Source organism: Pezoporus flaviventris, unplaced genomic scaffold (genome assembly GCF_033815535.1).
Source record: "Pezoporus flaviventris isolate CSIRO_AGI_PZ_B2104156 unplaced genomic scaffold, CSIRO_AGI_Pfla_v1 ptg000988l, whole genome shotgun sequence".
Classification (NCBI taxonomy): domain Eukaryota; kingdom Metazoa; phylum Chordata; class Aves; order Psittaciformes; family Psittacidae; genus Pezoporus; species Pezoporus flaviventris.
In genome coordinates, this window is record NW_026893533.1 from 43,271 (window position 1) to 60,012 (window position 16,742).

The following is a 16,742-nucleotide window of genomic DNA, read 5'->3' on the forward strand; positions in this document are numbered from 1 at the left end:
TGTCTAGCTATCCCCTGATCTTTTAAAAATATTTCCCACAGATGTTACTGACTGTGTGCCTAAGACTGCTGAGGATATCGAAGAGGAAAGAGCAATAAAGGAAATATGCTATAAATCTGGTAAGTACGAAAGGAGTTGTCACGCTTTTCTGAGCAGCCATGCTGCACACACAGTAATCTTTGGGATATTTTTCCCTCTTGATAATGTTCAGGAGAGTTTTATGGGATTCAGCAGCCTGACCAACGGCAGTCACCTAACCCTGTGTCACCCTCCCAGGAAACTGAGCTACGGCCCTCGGAAGCTACCCAGTGGGACTTGCAGAAAGCCAAGTACTTTTCATCGCCTTGGACAATGGGTACCACTTTTGAAATTACTCTTACAAGGAGAAACTAGGACACAGTTTGCCCCTCCTCTCCACTTTTTGAACTCAGGGACAGTCCTAAGGCGTTTGCAAATATCATAAAAATACTTAAGTTTTTCTTCTTATTTGTGTGCATGGGTATCACACAGGTGGTGGCTACCTGCATCAATTGTCACTGGAAAAGATGAAAATGGGCTCAATATTAACGCCAGGAGTACTTTCCTCGGGTACAAAACATCAGTTTTAGTCTGGAACTAAGAGAAAACAAGGGTACTTAAACATAACATTGCCTTGCACCTAAGTGCGTTCACAAGCAGGGATAAAACAGGAGGACAGAATTATGGATTAGTTTCTTCTAAAAGCAGTTGATGCCTTTGGGAAAATTTTCATGACAGGAACATGCACTTAGTTAAAGTCCAGGACAACCATGGCAGAATCGCATGAGTCACCTGATGCATTTGTGGATGCTTCAGCTAACGCAGTATTTGTAATAATGTAATATCTGATTCACCTGTCAGGCTAAGAGAGTCTTCCCAGAAAGTACATCTCAAGTGAGGAAACCATGTCTATGCTCTTCCTACAGACAAATACACTTCAGGATCCTATAATGCACCAACTCCAAGGAAGAGAAATCCACAGGCACAAACATTCTCCAAGACTAAAACAACCATTCAGGTAACTGCTTGATAGAGATTTTGACCGCCTGGTCTCTCCCCACCTAGAAACCAGAATTTCATAGTAACAACTCCCCCAACCAAATCCCAAAAAGATCCTATGCAATGCTGAGCAGTCTGAAAGAACAGTTAGGAGTTGTATGGATTTGCAGACAATAATTCCTAATTTTGTACAGTGTTACTGATCTGAAGGCAAAAGTTGTACTTGCCTTTACAATGAGGAGCTACAGGAGGGGGTTTGGCTTGTAGCACTAGACAAAGCTCAGCAGAGACACTGCATGAGCGTGGTCTATTTGTCTCTCTTTGTCTGCTTATGTAGCATCTCCAAAAGCCAAACACTCATCAGCCACGGTCCTAATTCATGAAAGGAATCACTCTAGTAAACATTCACAGAATGCCCTGAGGGCCTAAAATTAATAGATTTTACAGCTGAGCAGAAAGCAGAGATGACAACTTGACCTTGCCTCTTGTGTCGACGGTTTACTGCTTAAACTGCTTCTGAAAGAGCGTATAGTTTTGCCATAGGAAATTATGCACAAGGTGTTCTGTGTTTGTATTTTGACAACAGCACCGAAAAGACATGGAAGTGAACCACAAACGAGAAGGGTATGAAGACAGGAGGGAGATGAAGAAAGTACCTGAATTCACAAGAACAACCTAAATTGCAGAAAGATAGGGGAATTCTCAAGAGGAGAAACCAAACACGATAAGAATGCAAATTCCAAAAATAACACGTAGGAAGTACACTGTAACACTTCAAAAGTGATTAAATTTTAATCCTTCATCATGGCTATGCTACTGCCTTGTTCTCATGCAGATTCTTATTCCTGACAACTGGACTCTATCAGCCCAGCCCTATCCATCCTATTCCTGATTTCTAATCCTATCTACGTACTCCAGTGTTTCCCGAAGACGTGCCAGCTTGGAAATTGCTCTAAGACAAAAGAAGAAAGACAATCTCCTTGCGAACTCTTTCTGCATTTCCCATTATTGGTTAGAGATAATTTTGCCTTTGTATGCAGTTCAAGTAGTGCATATACACTAGAAGGGTTTCCAGTCTAGCACTGCAATATTTAGAGACGTGCCTTCCTTTATGACAATGGGCAACGGAAATTCAACCCAGTGAGCTGCTCTGAGCCCTCAGTTTGGAGCTGAAAGGCAATAGCACCATTTTATTCCAAGCAATACCCAGGCCAGTCCAGTGAACTATGGCAAAAGCATCCTGCTGTTAAATACTTTCTGTTTTAGGAACTGCGTTTGTAGCCATAAGCATAAAATACAGAATCTTTGAACATGCATGGGCCAGTTTGAGATCTAATCCCGTGTCAGATTCTTCTTGATGAAGGAACACCAACTGAGGAATTGCCCCAGCAGGCAACTAAGCCCCACACAGCAGTTTGCTCGCTCGCTCGCTCACTCACTCACTCCCCGCCCCATTGACGTGTGGGAGAAAATCAGGACAACTGAGAGAAAACTCCTCGGTTCACATGAAAACAGTTTAATAGGTAAAGTAAAAGCCACACACACAAGCAAAGCAAAGCAAAACAAGGACCTCACTCACCACTTCCCATCAGCAGGCAGGTGTTCAGACATCTCCAGAGAAAGTAGTCATCACCACGCCAAACGTTTCCCCCCCCTTACTTCTTGTTTTCCCAGTCTGTCCGTAGACTGCCTTTTCCAGATCGGGAAGTCAGAATACTGGTTGGGTCCCTTGAAAGTTTCCCAGTACCATTATCCTGGAGTGACCCCGTTCCTTGCCCTGACCGTTCCCGACACTTAGAAAAAGCAAACGCAACACCTGCGTGAGGACCCGGATGCGCCACCATCCCTTTCGCCAGAGACCTGCAGCCGAACTCCTCGCCACCTCCGTCTCGAACAAACACGGCACCTTCCGCTGCACCGCACCCCCACACCTCACAACCCCCGTTGCCAGCCCTGCGCCGAGCACACACTGCGACTGCGCCTGCGCCGAGCACACACACACTGCGACTGCGCCTGCGCCGAGCACACACACACTGCGACTGCGCCTGCGCCGAGCACGCACACTGCGACTGCGCCTGCGCCGAGCACACACACACACTGCGACTGCGCCTGCGCCGCCCCCGCGGGGCGCCACGGGAAGTGGAGCCCGTTACTGCTTCCCCCGCCAAGCTCTGCGGCACGGCCGTGGGCGCGGTGGGTGAGCTGGGCTGCCCGTGTCCAGCAGCCCGCAGCCTCGGGTCGGTTCCGCCGCCCCGCCCCGCCCCGCCCGGCCCGGCTGCGGGCCTGGGGCAGCTCCGCTCTCCCCAGCGGCAGCTGCCGCCGGGCCAGGGCCGGCCCGGGAGCCACAGCTGTGCTCGGAGATGGGTCCCGGCGGCCGCGAGGCCGAGGCCGGGCTGAGGCCCCAAGCTGTGGGGACCTCTCCCTCAGGACAGCCGCCTGCTGTCCTTACCCAGGCTCTGCCTCGGCGTACAACCCTTGAGTCTCTGCCGCTTGACTGTGCCTGGACGCCAGGCACTCGCTCACCAAAGCTGCTTTGCCGCTGTGCTCTTTAGCTGCACGGAGGGGAGAACATACAACGAAAGGCTCGTCGGTCGACACAAGGACACGGACAGAGATCGCTCACCCTTTTCTCTCAGTTTATTGCCAATCGCAGCCGAGCAGGGGCATGAAAAAATAAAAGTCAAATTTCTCAACACCACCTCCTCACCAGTCCCTTCTCCCCTGTTGTCATTGGCCCTGTTGGACACATGGGAAGCTTCCAGCAGCTGCTCCCTGTAGCCCCCAGCTACCACATCTTTGCCACACAAACCCAGGGCAGAATCGGTTCTTCCTGACCAGCCCTGCTTCTGTGCCTCATGTAGGCCCAGCTGCGCAACTACAGAGCCTCTGTGGATAGCCCCTGGCACAGCTGACCTGGCCTTCCTAGGGCTGCTTCTGCCCACTGATGGCTCCTTACTCATGGCCCTCATCTGCTTTCCTGAATTCTCCTTCCCCTGTGTGCCCCAGTCAGTCCTGCCCTGGCACACTAATGTCGTACAGCACCGCTGTGCTCTGCTGACCTGTCCTGTGATTCTAGTCACCATGCACTGCTGGGCTGGGTTCTTGCGGAGTTTTTCTGATTTGTTTGGTTTTGTGTTGTTTTTCTTTGTGTTTTTCTGTTGCTCCTTCTCCCGTGGAACCGCTGGTCTCATGCACTTCTGATGCTGCTATGAGCCACTGATTCTCTTTCTTGCAGTTTACCTTGTATCCTCCCTCCCGTTTCTTTGGTTTCATCTCTATCCTTATGACTCTCAAAGTAATGGCATTTTTCTCCCTGGGGTCATATCTCCTTTTCTTTTCTGTGCTTCCGTTTGTGTTTTACTACCAAGTTCCCATGATTTGTTCCCACAGTGCACAGAAGCATTCATTTCCAAGTCACTGATGTCAAATATATAGGTTCTTCTTCCCCACAGATATTTTTTATTCAGAGGATGCCTAGCACCTGAATGGGATCAGAGCTGTTCTTTAGGGACACAAGTGTCCGCTGCTCTTTCTGCTGTAGCTGTGGCACTGGACATCATAGAAACAAGAAAAACCAATGAACCCCAGCAGTGTAAGCATTTAACACCTAGCACCCTAGTAGCGGGAAGCAGCAATCCACAGAAAGAGGTGCAGTAAGAAACGTGGGGCACAGGGACTTGGGTTAAAAAAACACTCAAAGAATAAAGTTCATCTTTGTCTTCTCAAAGATTTGTTTCCAAGACCACAGGTTCTACGAGAAGAAGTTGCTTATTTAAGCACCACAAGATGGGTTTGTTTCAGTATACGTGAAAGGAATATGGGGTGGGAGAGTAGGAGCCTCTTGGAGATGCTCTGATTTTCCATACTTTGATGAAACGAGATCAAGAAAGATGCTCAAGCGGGACAGGCCACATGCAACCATCATGCTGACGTCACCAACTGGAGGAGCCCTTGACAACCGCAAAACATTCTATGGAACCCAGACTACGGAACACTTGTTGAACATTCTCTACTGGCTAGCAGTTGCTGACGTCAGCTCAGCGAGCCTGCAGAAGGCACCATCTCCTTTGCACACTAGAGTGTGATGGAGGTGAAAATGGACACGAATGGGACAGAATGCTATTTCCAGTTTTATTCCCCCTATGCACAGGTACGTGACGAGAAGAGCTAAAGGTAATCTAAACTATATACAATTTCAACTGGGCGCAGGCAATCAGAGAACACAGAGGTTAGAAATCACACCTATAGACCACTCATCACTTTCTTACTGAGTCAACATAATACTAATTCTGAACAAATAGACCACGTTTATAATTTCTTTTTGGAGCAACTTCCTGAATTACTGTAAAATCTCTTGTTTAAAACAAAGCTCTTCAGAAAGGGATTGTCCTCAAAAAAATTACTTAAATTCCACTGAGTGAAAATCAGGGTGGCCATATGGACACTTGGTTATTGTCCACATTTCATCACTGGGGGATGATTAATTGTCACTAATGGCTGGGAAATTGGCTTTGGCTCCAGACCCCAGAGATTCTCCAGGTATAGGCCAGTTCTCCTGACTACAGTCCAGACGTGGCCTCTTTTCTTTCTAAATGTCTGGCACTGGGTGAAGCCGACCTTCAAATACTCTAATATTTTAAAGCGTGTCTTTGTTGCCTTTAAAAACTCACACACAAACTCACTGAGAAACAACAGGTCACCTGGCGTGTATAGCTCTCAGCCTGGATGTGGCTTGTATCCAGGATAGAAACATGAGTTTGCATTTGTCACTGTGACACTGTTATACATGGACTACTGCATCATCTTCCCCATTTATTAAAACCAAAATCTTTTAAAAGAGCAGAGTCACCTTTATGACAGCCACGGGGGTATGGGAAACCAGTGCGAATCTCCAGAAATTTGTTTTCTTCGGGTGCAGATTCTGTCAGTGTGGAAAACCTCTTGGATGCGGTACTGTGCGCCCACTATGAAAATGGAGATAGTTGCATCTGTTCAGTGGATTTAGAGATACGGAAATGCAGGTGGAAAGGAGCAAGTCCCTTCAAAACACATGTTTAAGTCTGAAAACAAAAGTGACTTTCTGCAGCCGAGCTGATGTTTCCAATGGGAACTGGAAAAAAAAAAAAAGATTTTTTTCCAGATTTTTAAGTCCAAGTGTGACAGGTCTGTGCAAGGATTACAAGTTCCCAAATGTCTAGGCTTTTGTTTCTTGTCAGGAATCTTTGTGGGGTTTGTTTTTTACTTCTCATTTTCCCACAGACCCATGTACTCGTAATAGTAAGAGAGTAATTGTGTGAGATTTGCCACATGTACGGCAGATTTTATTCAAGATCTCTTTAAATGTTCTGAAATATCAGAATACACTCCCACCAAGTCTTACTTGTATGTGCACAGTAGTTACATCATGTACTGATCCATTAAGTCCATTTTTACTAGTTCATTTACAGTATCTGAAAACTGTTCCCTCCTGCAGCAGAAGTTAAAGAACATTGCCTGCTTGTGGGAAAGACAACCCTCAGGCTGTGTGAGGATCAGCTGTGCCTTCCATCACAGCAAACCTCGTTATATCAATGGACTTTTTCTGCCACCTACTAACAGTGAGTAAAAATATTTTCTCAACAGATTTTTCATTAGAATTCAGAAAATATCCTTCTACTCTTGTTCTATTGTATATTAAGGGCAAGAAACGTACCACGCAAGGCCGTCAGGCATGATCTGCTATAGCGAGATACTGAAGTCGTGGAATGCTTTGGCATTGGAATGCCAATGCTTTGGCATTGGCATAGGCTTGTTGCAGGAATTTTGCCTATCATGTTACAAATTGTCATAGCTACCAGTGGTATGAAAGATGAAGTCATGAACGGTAGCTTAGATTGCTGAGATCCACAGAGCAGGAATGATTTTTCCTTGGGTATTTGGTAGATTATATCTCTCTAGTACCGATCCTGCTCTTTTCTGCAGATGCGCTATTGCCACAGGCTGACCAAGAAGTGATTCTGCCTCCAGCCCAGTGTCAAGGCTCACACACACGTCCAGGGAATATTGTAATACCAATTCACTCTCCACTGATTATAAACCTCAACGATGAAGAGGATGATGAAGAAGATGATGAAGAGGACGATGAAGAGAACTGTAAGCAAGTTTTTTCTATCCTTTACAAGCAAGTAGAAGGTATTTTGTAAAACATTATAGTGTACTTCTCACTCAACTGATTCATTAGAATGAGCATTATTTGCATAAAAGAGTGGTTGACAAGTTGCTAAAAGAGTTTCCAGCAAATCTCCAAATTATCAGACCTGACAGTCACCAGCTGCGAGTGAGGCATCATTTTCTAATTCCTGTGAAATGCCCAGCTGTATGTTTCAACAGTGGTATAACTCACATTCCTCTTTCTCATTAACTAGACTTTAAAGGGTGATCCCCAATTCAGATAATTTGTGAATTCAACTTATATAATCTCCTCAACTGATTTCCTCAACTCCATAGGCAGTCTCATTACAAAACATTATTCTGACGTCTAGCAAACACAATGCATACCAAGCTCTTTCCTAGCTTACCTGAATGTGTATGTTTATGTACTTAGGTCCTTATGTTTTAAAACTTATTAAATGCGGTTGAACCATTCAGTGAATCTCATTTAGAGATGGCAGATCCATAGGGAAGAGATGAACTGCACATTCCCGGTGAGTGAAAGGAGAGAACAACCTGCTCTAAGGCGCACACTGCAGAAGTTAAAGTACTAATAATTTTAAGTCAACACATGTTATCTTCTTACAAGGCTTGTAACTGCAATTCCCTTGCCCTTGGAAGTACCTAATGTGAAGGAATGATTTCCCTGTCCGGAAGCAGAGGCTGTAATTGGGATGGAAATAAAAAGGAAAACTAAAAGCCAAAAACCATAACCAAGTGAAATTCATTATGTATTTGACTGTTAAGAATTGTTGAAGGTCTTTGTCTAGCTATCCCCTGATCTTTTAAAAATATTTCCCACAGATGTTACTGACTGTGTGCCTAAGACTGCTGAGGATATCGAAGAGGAAAGAGCAATAAAGGAAATATGCTATAAATCTGGTAAGTACGAAAGGAGTTGTCACGCTTTTCTGAGCAGCCATGCTGCACACACAGTAATCTTTGGGGTATTTTTCCCTCTTGATAATGTTCAGGAGAGTTTTACGGGATTCAGCAGCCTGGCCAACGGCTGTCACCTAACCCTGTGTCACCGTCCCAGGAAACTGAGCTACGGCCCTCGGAAGCTACCCAGTGGGACTTGCAGAAAGCCAAGTACTTTTCATCGCCTCGGACAATGGGTACCACTTTTGGAATTACTCTTACAAGGAGAAACTAGGACACAGTTTGCCCCTCCTCTCCACTTTTTGAACTCAGGGACAGTCCTAAGGCGTTTGCAAATATCATAAAAATACTTAGTTTTTCTTCTTATTTGTGTGTATGGGTATCACACAGGTGGTGACTACCTGCATCAATTGTCACTGTAAAAGGTGAAAATGGGCTGCATATTAACCCCAGGAGTACTTTCCTCGGGTACACAACATCAGTTTTTTATGTAATTGTTCTTCAAAATCACAATTTATGTACTCTAACCATTCTAATGTTAAGAACTGGTTTCAATTTCTCTAGCAGGCTCTCTCTTGTAAACAGGGACAAGAGTCCCTATTTACACTCTGATAGGGCTATTTATTGCACCGTGAGGATGCCAAAGAACGGTAAAAAACAGCTTTCTCAGAGGCATTTTGAACTCTCTGCTGAACCTCTCTGGTGTCTAGAGGATGAGATGTAGTGGTATATTTCAAGAAAAGGACAGATATGTTTCCCCAAAGCTTTTTTTCAGCCAAGTTCTCTGAGGCTTTAGGTTCTGTGATAACAGGCACCTTGAAAATGCCATCAATTTAATGAGGCAGAATTCATACGTATCATACATGAAGAGTGAATCTAAAGGAATGATTACCCTGTCCGCAAGAAGAGGTTGTAATTGGGAAGGAAATAAAAAGGAAAACTAAGAGCCAAAAAACATAACCAAGTGTAATTCATTATGTATTTGACTGTTAAGAATTGTTGAAGGTCTTTGTCTATCTATCTCCTAATCTTTTAAAACTATTTCCCACAGGTGTTTCTCACTGGGTGGATAAGACTGCTGAGGATATCAAAGAGGAAAGAGCAATAAAGGAAATATGCTATAAATCTGGTAAGTACGAAAGGAGTTGTCACGCTTTTCTGAGCAGCCATGCTGCACACACAGTAAACTTAGGGGTATTTTTCCCTCTTGATAATGTTCAGGTGAGTTTTACGGGATTCAGCAGCCTGACCAACAGCAGTCACCTAACCCTGTGTCACGGTCTCAGGAAAATGAGCTACGGCTCTTTTGATTTTTCTTCACAATCTAGATTTATGTAGTGTAGTTTGAAGCATCCTAAGATTCTTTTCACTGTATAGTATTGACTGACCAATTTTGCAGTCCTAAATTATTCCACAGAATTTGGCAGATTCTTGGTTTTCTCCTTTCTACATTTAAAATGCATCTTGTTAGAATAGTTTCGATGATTTTTTTCCGGCACATGTTTATATATGTTTAGAGTACAGATGAGAGAAACAGTAAGAAATATCTGGGTTTAAGGCACATCCTTATTTTTCATAAGATACATTCTGAGGAAAGCATAGACAGATTTACCCAAAGCATTTCTTTAATTGAGTTCTCCGAGGCATTAAGTTCTGTGATGACAGGCAGCTTGAAAATACCATCAATTTGGTCAGGTAGGATTCATAACTACCATTCATGGGAAGTGGGAAGCTGAAGAACAAGCAGGTCACTTGGAGCTGGTTCTTTCCTTTGGAGCCAGTGCCTTCTTTACTCTGTGTACAACGGTATTTTCTTGGAGGGCATGAGTGTTATAGCTCAGGTAGTGGAGTTACTCCAGGCAGGATCCAAAGAACAGCCGAAAGAGAGAGAAGAATATAAAAAGGGAGTTGGAAGGCAACTGCACTGAACTCATGACAAGCTCCCAGAGGTGGGAGGAAGCGAATGGCAGTGCCCTTCCCAGTGCTTAAACACCAGCAGCTGAAACATTGTTTCTGGTGCTTTCACAGGTGAAAGCAATACAATTCCTGCAGAATTGAGCAACACAAGTAGAGGAGGAGGAGGGAGTACGGGAAGGAGAGTACCAAAAGCGAGTATTTCCAGAACTGGTTGCAGATCCTTTGAAAATGGAGGTAAGATACTTGAGCGTGGAGTCCTTACGGCTAAACATTACCTCATGAATGACATAACTGTCTATATTTGGATTGGGCTATCCACAAATAAAATGTTTTTTGATTTTAGTCTTGTCTTCCGGCATGAAGTCAACATTATTATTTGTTTTTTCCCTTTTAGGAAGCCACACTGCCAGTCCCAAAGTACAGCCCAGTTACCAAACAAATGGTCAAAGTAAAGATGGTGAAACTTCTTCTCTTCCACGTGACAGAGAAACCGGGAGAAAGCCTAACTTCTGTTCTTCAGAACCACGAAGATCAGCATATGTAGTCTACCGTTCTGTCACTGTCACCCAAGAACCAAAGTTCACTGGACCTAGAGGTGAGTTCCTGCTTCAAACGGAGGATTCTTAAAATGCCTCTAATACACCTGCCTGTATTGCGCTACAGTCGATTGTGTCCCTGCAGGTAGAATATGAAGATTTATGGTTAAAGATGGGAAAGAGTAAATTTGATCCAGTGTAACTTTCACAAGTAGGTTGCAGCAGTACACACACAAAGAAATGTAAAGATTTTATGATTGTTTTCATAATTTAGGCTTATGTTTCATCTTCAATAAAAATGTCCTTGGATTTTAATCAAGCTGCTTTTCTTGAATTACATGCAGTGTAAATTTCTGCAATTTATTATTGTTTCTTCACATTATTTCTGTTGGAGAGAGCAGTGAGGACATTCTTCCTGCCATTCGTGCAGGATGATATTTTCCATCAACTTCTCTCCGTCTTGCAAATATGCCACTATCCTCCTGATAGAACATACTGTGTCATAAATTTGACAGGATCTGACAGGTGGGATTCCGAGCCCTGTGTCTTCCTGTTTGGATATCTAATTTGGATGTAATCATAATTGTACATCTTTTGCTTTAATTTTCTAATAGAGCTTCACATAATCAAGTACATAATTTGAAGTTTATGTGCCTTTCTCCCTGCCCTGTCCATGATAACTCTGGAAAACTGCTTGTTTCATCTGTCACTTCATAAAAATTAGTAATAAAGTATTTCAATAACCCTAAGTTAAAAAGTCATTTCCTCTAAGCAGTTTTGGTCACCTATCTTAAACCATGTTGAATCTCCATCTCGAGGTGCCTCCAGGTCTTTCCAATGAAGGGAACTTCTTTCATATGGAGAAGATCAATGAGGTTAAGGGGAATGAATTCCCATATCAGTACTCTGTCCCAGGGACTAATAGTTGTGGGGTTTTTCTTTTTGCTTTTAATGTTTGCTTTGATAAAATGTGGACAGATGGGTGCAGAAATTACAGAGAGTTCATTCTTAATGTGAAGACTACATCTTATCAAGCTTCCAGGTTAAAAAAGGATACAGTATGTCTAAAACAAGGTGATCAGCATTATTCTCATAACAACAACCGTTACCATTTTGGTTACTGGGTTGTTTTTTTTTCAGCAGTTCCCGAGCCATCTGTTCGAAAATGCTCCAAAGGAAAGAATGAACCTGGCGAGAATAGGGGATTTGTGACGCAAACAGGAAACTGTGGTAATACTGCAGTGTTGGGTGTAAACTGAATATTTCAGGTTTAGTATGGAAAAAATAATGTGAATTAATGCACTTAGTCTGGAACTAAGAGAAAACGAGGGTACTTAAACATAACATTGCCTTGCATCTAAGTGCATTCACAAGCAGGGATAAAACAGGAGGACTGATTTATGGATTAGTTTCCTCTAAAAGCAACTGATACCTTTTGGAAGATTTTGGGTACAGGAACACGCACTTAGTTAGAGTCCCTGACAACCATGGCAGAGGGTCCTGGGTTCAGCTGTAGCAGTCAGTTTTTCTTAGTATCTGGTGCAGTGCTGTGTTTTTTACTGTCAGCATGGGAACAACATTCATATCACTGATGTTTTTAGTGCTTGCTAAGTAGTGTTTGCTCTGACCAAGGACTTTCTGAGTCTCATGCTCTGCCAGGGAGGAAGGAAAGCTGGGAGGAAGCAGAGACAGGACACCTGACCCAAACTAGCCAAAGGAGTATTCAATACCACAGTACGTCGTGCCTAGTGTGTAAACTGGGGGGAGTTACCCAGAAGGCCCAGATTGTTGCTCGGGTCAGGCTGGGTATCAGTTGTCACATGGTGAGCAGTAGTAGTTTTGTGTTATACCTTAGTTACTGGACTGTTCTTACCTCAGCCCATGGGAGTTCCACTTTTTCGATTCTCCTCCTCATCCCTCCGGGAGCTGGGGGAGGAGAAGTGAGCTAGCGGCTGTGTGGTTCTGAGTTACCGGCTGGACTTAAACCACGCCTCGCTTGGGAGGTCCTCAGAGCCTCATGGACAGCCTGCAAGATTACAAAAACTCGTTGAAAAGAGAACTAGAGAGAGAGAGAGTCTGTACTTAATCCTAGCTTCTATTTTAGAGGTGCTACAGGACTCACCTGATGCATTCACGGGTACTTCAGATAACATAGTATTTGTAATAATGTAGTATCTGATTCGCCTAAGAAAGTCTTCCCAGAAAGTGCATCTCATATGAGGAAACCATGTCTATGCTCTTCCTACAGACAAATACACTTCAGGATCCTATAATGCACCAACTCCGAGGAAGAGAAATCGAGAAGAGAACCGAAAAGGAAAACGATGTGAAGACAGGAGGGGGATGAATAAAGTACTTGAATTCACAAGAAAAATCTGAATTGAAATAAGGAAATTCTCAAATGGAAAAACCAAAGATGATAATATTGCAAATTCAGATAATAAGATGCAGGAAGTACATGTGATTTGTCAAAACTGTTCAGAAACTTTGAAAGTGTGCCCTGAATTGTCACGTATAAAGTTAATAAATATATTCAAGAAGTTTAATCTGTTACAAAAGTTTGTTCCGTGAATTGATTTTTGCAAAGCTTTTTAATGCATCATTAGTCTTGTGAATAAAAGCAATTAGTTTTACTTAGCAATTGCAGAGGACTTAATGTTAATCGCAACAATACTGCATTCCAGAAAGTAGCTGTTTTGGTGAGAAACCCAGATTCTTAGATGGTTTGTTTAGTGGTTTGGCTGATGTTTTGGGGCTCAGTCAGAGTTTAATCTTGAGATTTTGCCATTTTAGCAGAGCAGCAGAACTGTGGACATCATTGTAGTACATGATGCCTTGCAGCAATATTTTATATTTGTATATATAAATATATAAATATTTTATATTTACATTTTAAAATGACGAGGAATGAAATTAATTTCTCTATGATGCCTGTGCAAACTCCACTCTTCTCACTGATTTATTAGCAGCACCTTGGCAAACACAGGGCCTACAGTCAGGATTGCTGAAGTGTAGCTTAGCAGCCTTTAGCAGGTACGCTTGTTGTCGTGGTTTAAACCCAGTCAGCCACACAGTCTCGCTCACGTCCCCCTTCCTCCCCCCACTCCCGGAGGCATGGGGAGCAGAATCGAAAGAATGTAACTCCCACGGGCTGAGATAAGAACAGTCCAGTAACTAAGGTATATATGAGCCACAAAGGTTCATATGTGCTCAAGCCATACTCATGAAATGCTGAGAGACTCCACTTGGGGGGAGCTGCCAGATCCAAGCACAGTGCTGTCAGATCCAAGCTCCTTGAGCACTGGAAATTTTGAGTTTTAAATTCTTGGCTGCCCCTAGAGTGGCTTTGCCCTGGAGTTTTGAACATAAATAGTCCCTTCTCTTTTGTCTAGGGGGCTCATGACACAGATGTGTCACAGAAAGTTGAGATCGCAGTCAGCCAGCTTGGAGAAAATGAGGCATGTTTCTAATGGGAGAAGAGTTCTTGACAGGCAGAAACCTTGACTGTGATTCCCTTGAAATAATTTTTTAAAATGATACATTCCCACCAAAACCTTTTGTTTTGACACATTCACAATTTCTACTGGAACGAAGCAGTTAGAAAATAACCAGCTCTCCCTAAGTTCCATTTAGTGAATGTTTTATTCATGGCACCCTAAATAGTACCTCTCAAAACTGAAATGTCCCAGTCATTTCATTCTCCACGTAATCAATGTTTTCCCAAGCCTCTCTTCATTTTGGTTGCCTGTCTCTAAGCTTTTTGCCACATCCTTTTTTGAAGAAGTAATCAGCACAGAACAGTGATTCAGAGGAATCTCTCTCGTTGATTTATATGATGCTGTTCACTTCCAGGATCATTTTCAACATCGCTCTGTCTGCATCCTAACATTCTGTTTGCTCTTTTGATTGATGCCATGTATTGAGCAAAGACTGTTACTGAGTTGTTCACAGAAGTATTCAAGTCCTTTTTTCCCCTCTGTGGTTGCAGGTAATTTAGAGCCCTGTAAGGTAATGTAAGGTGCATTAGTAGGTCAGATTATTCTTCCCAGTGTCTGTCACTCTCTTTTACTTCTGAGCCCTGTAAAACAGGCAGGAAGTGGTTCTGCAATCAGGCTTACCCTGAAGGATCACAGCTTGAAATTTGGCCTGGGACTCTGTGAGCACACTGCACCAGCAGCCATCTGGGAGAGGAGTGGAAGAAATGTCTTCCCCACAGAGAACTGTCCTCCTCATCACCAAGTGTGCACCCCCCTTCCTCTCACACACTCGAGTTGCAAGTTACTAGAGGAGCACATACTAAGAGGAAGGCCCCATTTCCGTAGTTTTCTCAAAGAACTGTGCTTCAGAAGCCTAGAGTTTACCGCAGACTGCATGTTGTATGAAGAAATATTTCCTACTGGGTTCAGCAGTAGCAGTCATTTTTTGTGAGGCTCATGCTCTGCCAGGGAGGAGGGGAAGCCGGGAGGAAGCAGAGACAGGACACCTGACCCAAACTGACCAAAGAGGTATTCCATACCACAGCACGTCATGCCCAGGATGTAACTGGGAGTTACCCAGAAGGGCTGGGACGGCGGGGTTGGAGGAGGTATCGGTCAGTGCTTGGTCGGGCTGGGGTGGGGGGGGCAAGTTATCAGTCGGCTGTGCTGAGGTGTTGTGTTCTCTTCCCTTGTTATTTTCTCTTATCATTGTTGTCGTTGGTGGTAGCGGTGATTTGTGTTGTGCATTAGTTACTAAACTGTTCTTATCTCAACCTGTGGGAGTTGCGTTCTTTTCGATTCTCCTCTCTGTTCCACCGGGAGCAGGGGGAGGGAAAGAAGGGGGGGAGCGAGTGAACGAGTTGCCTGACTGGGCTTAAACCACCGACACTCGTATTACTTTAAAAACCATTTGATACATAACTGGTCAGCGTTATGGTTTAGGATGAGAACTGGCAAGACGAGTTTAGCAGCAACTAAAACCATCGGTGTTATCAGCGCTGTTCCCAGGCTGAAAGTCAAAAACACAGCACTGCACCAGCTACTAAGAAAGAGAAAAATGACTGCTACTGCTGAGCCAAGGACACTTGTTAACGAAGTGTAAGAAGTGGCGGCATCCTGCTCAGCCTCTCTGCTGTGCTGGGAGGGAGCGCACAAGCATTGCTTATTTTGCATAGGTTCTTTTGTAGCTTAATGGAATTTAACTGCAGAAGTGTGACAGTGATTGGGTAAATGGCACCTTCCTTGTAAGGTGACACTTCCCTTACCTTTAGGTAAGACAGTGCTTTTCTGCTCCCCTGTTTCTCCTTTCTCACCTGCTCCCAGGATTTTCACTTACAAATGCAGAACAGTTGCAATACTCCCCGGGGCATCAGAGAGGACAGTTGGTTTGGTCCACATCTTAAGAGGAGAGTTTTCTTTGCAGCGTGAGCTGTGAATTAGACAAAGGTAAACTCTAGGTAGGGTAAAAGGCTGCGGCAGTTTACAGTCACTGTCCAAGGCATGATTTGGGGTGTGGAGGTACCCTACAGTCTTGTTTAGGCTAATGGGAAAGAAGTGAGGTCTCAGTGTAACTGCACAAAAACTGTGGGGAGTGAGAAGTGATAAAGATTTAACCTAATTTCTGGAATAAAAAACTGAGGTAGCTATGATAATCAAGATAACTAAAGGGCCAGGTGTGGGACGGGTTGAGACAAAGCATGAACCACAGAAGTTATTTAGGAAATGTTGGAGGCAAAATAGCTGGGGAAGACTCATTGTGGGGGAAGAAATTCACTGGATAACTCAAATGATACACTACCTGACCCTTTGACAACTTCTGCTTCATACAGTCCCCAAGCATGAATAGACACTTGGGCTCCCAGGTAGGTAGAGTGAAAATGCCTCTTGGAAAGTTCTCATGAGCAGCTGGATGGGATGCTGGTCAGACACTACATATAATAAAAGCAGCAGAGCTTTTGAACCTGTTACAGAAGCTGGACGTACCTCCTCTTTCTTAGTACTCTGAATTGCCTTTTGTATTTAGCTTTCCGTCTGTAAGGACTGGGGGCATCCTTCTCTCTGCATACTTATTGTAGGGTAGATTGCAGGTACACATCAGTGACCTCTGATTATCAACCCAAATTCCTGTCTACCTAGTGTCACCTGTTTGCACCCAGGGGTTTATTAACATGTTTAGATTATGTTCTAACCGCTCTGGTTATAATACTGGACATATTAATATTGA

At 43.8% G+C, this 16,742-nt stretch overlaps 1 long non-coding RNA gene across 1 annotated transcript; it reads left to right on the forward strand.

Annotated features, from left to right (window-relative positions):
- The first annotated feature begins 681 nt into the window (after nucleotides 1-681).
- LOC133264712 (uncharacterized) lies at nucleotides 682-1,822 on the forward strand. Its single transcript, XR_009741734.1, has 2 exons — nucleotides 682-1,036; nucleotides 1,604-1,822. It is a non-coding gene; the product is annotated as an uncharacterized LOC133264712 (long non-coding RNA).
- The last annotated feature ends 14,920 nt before the right edge of the window (nucleotides 1,823-16,742 follow it).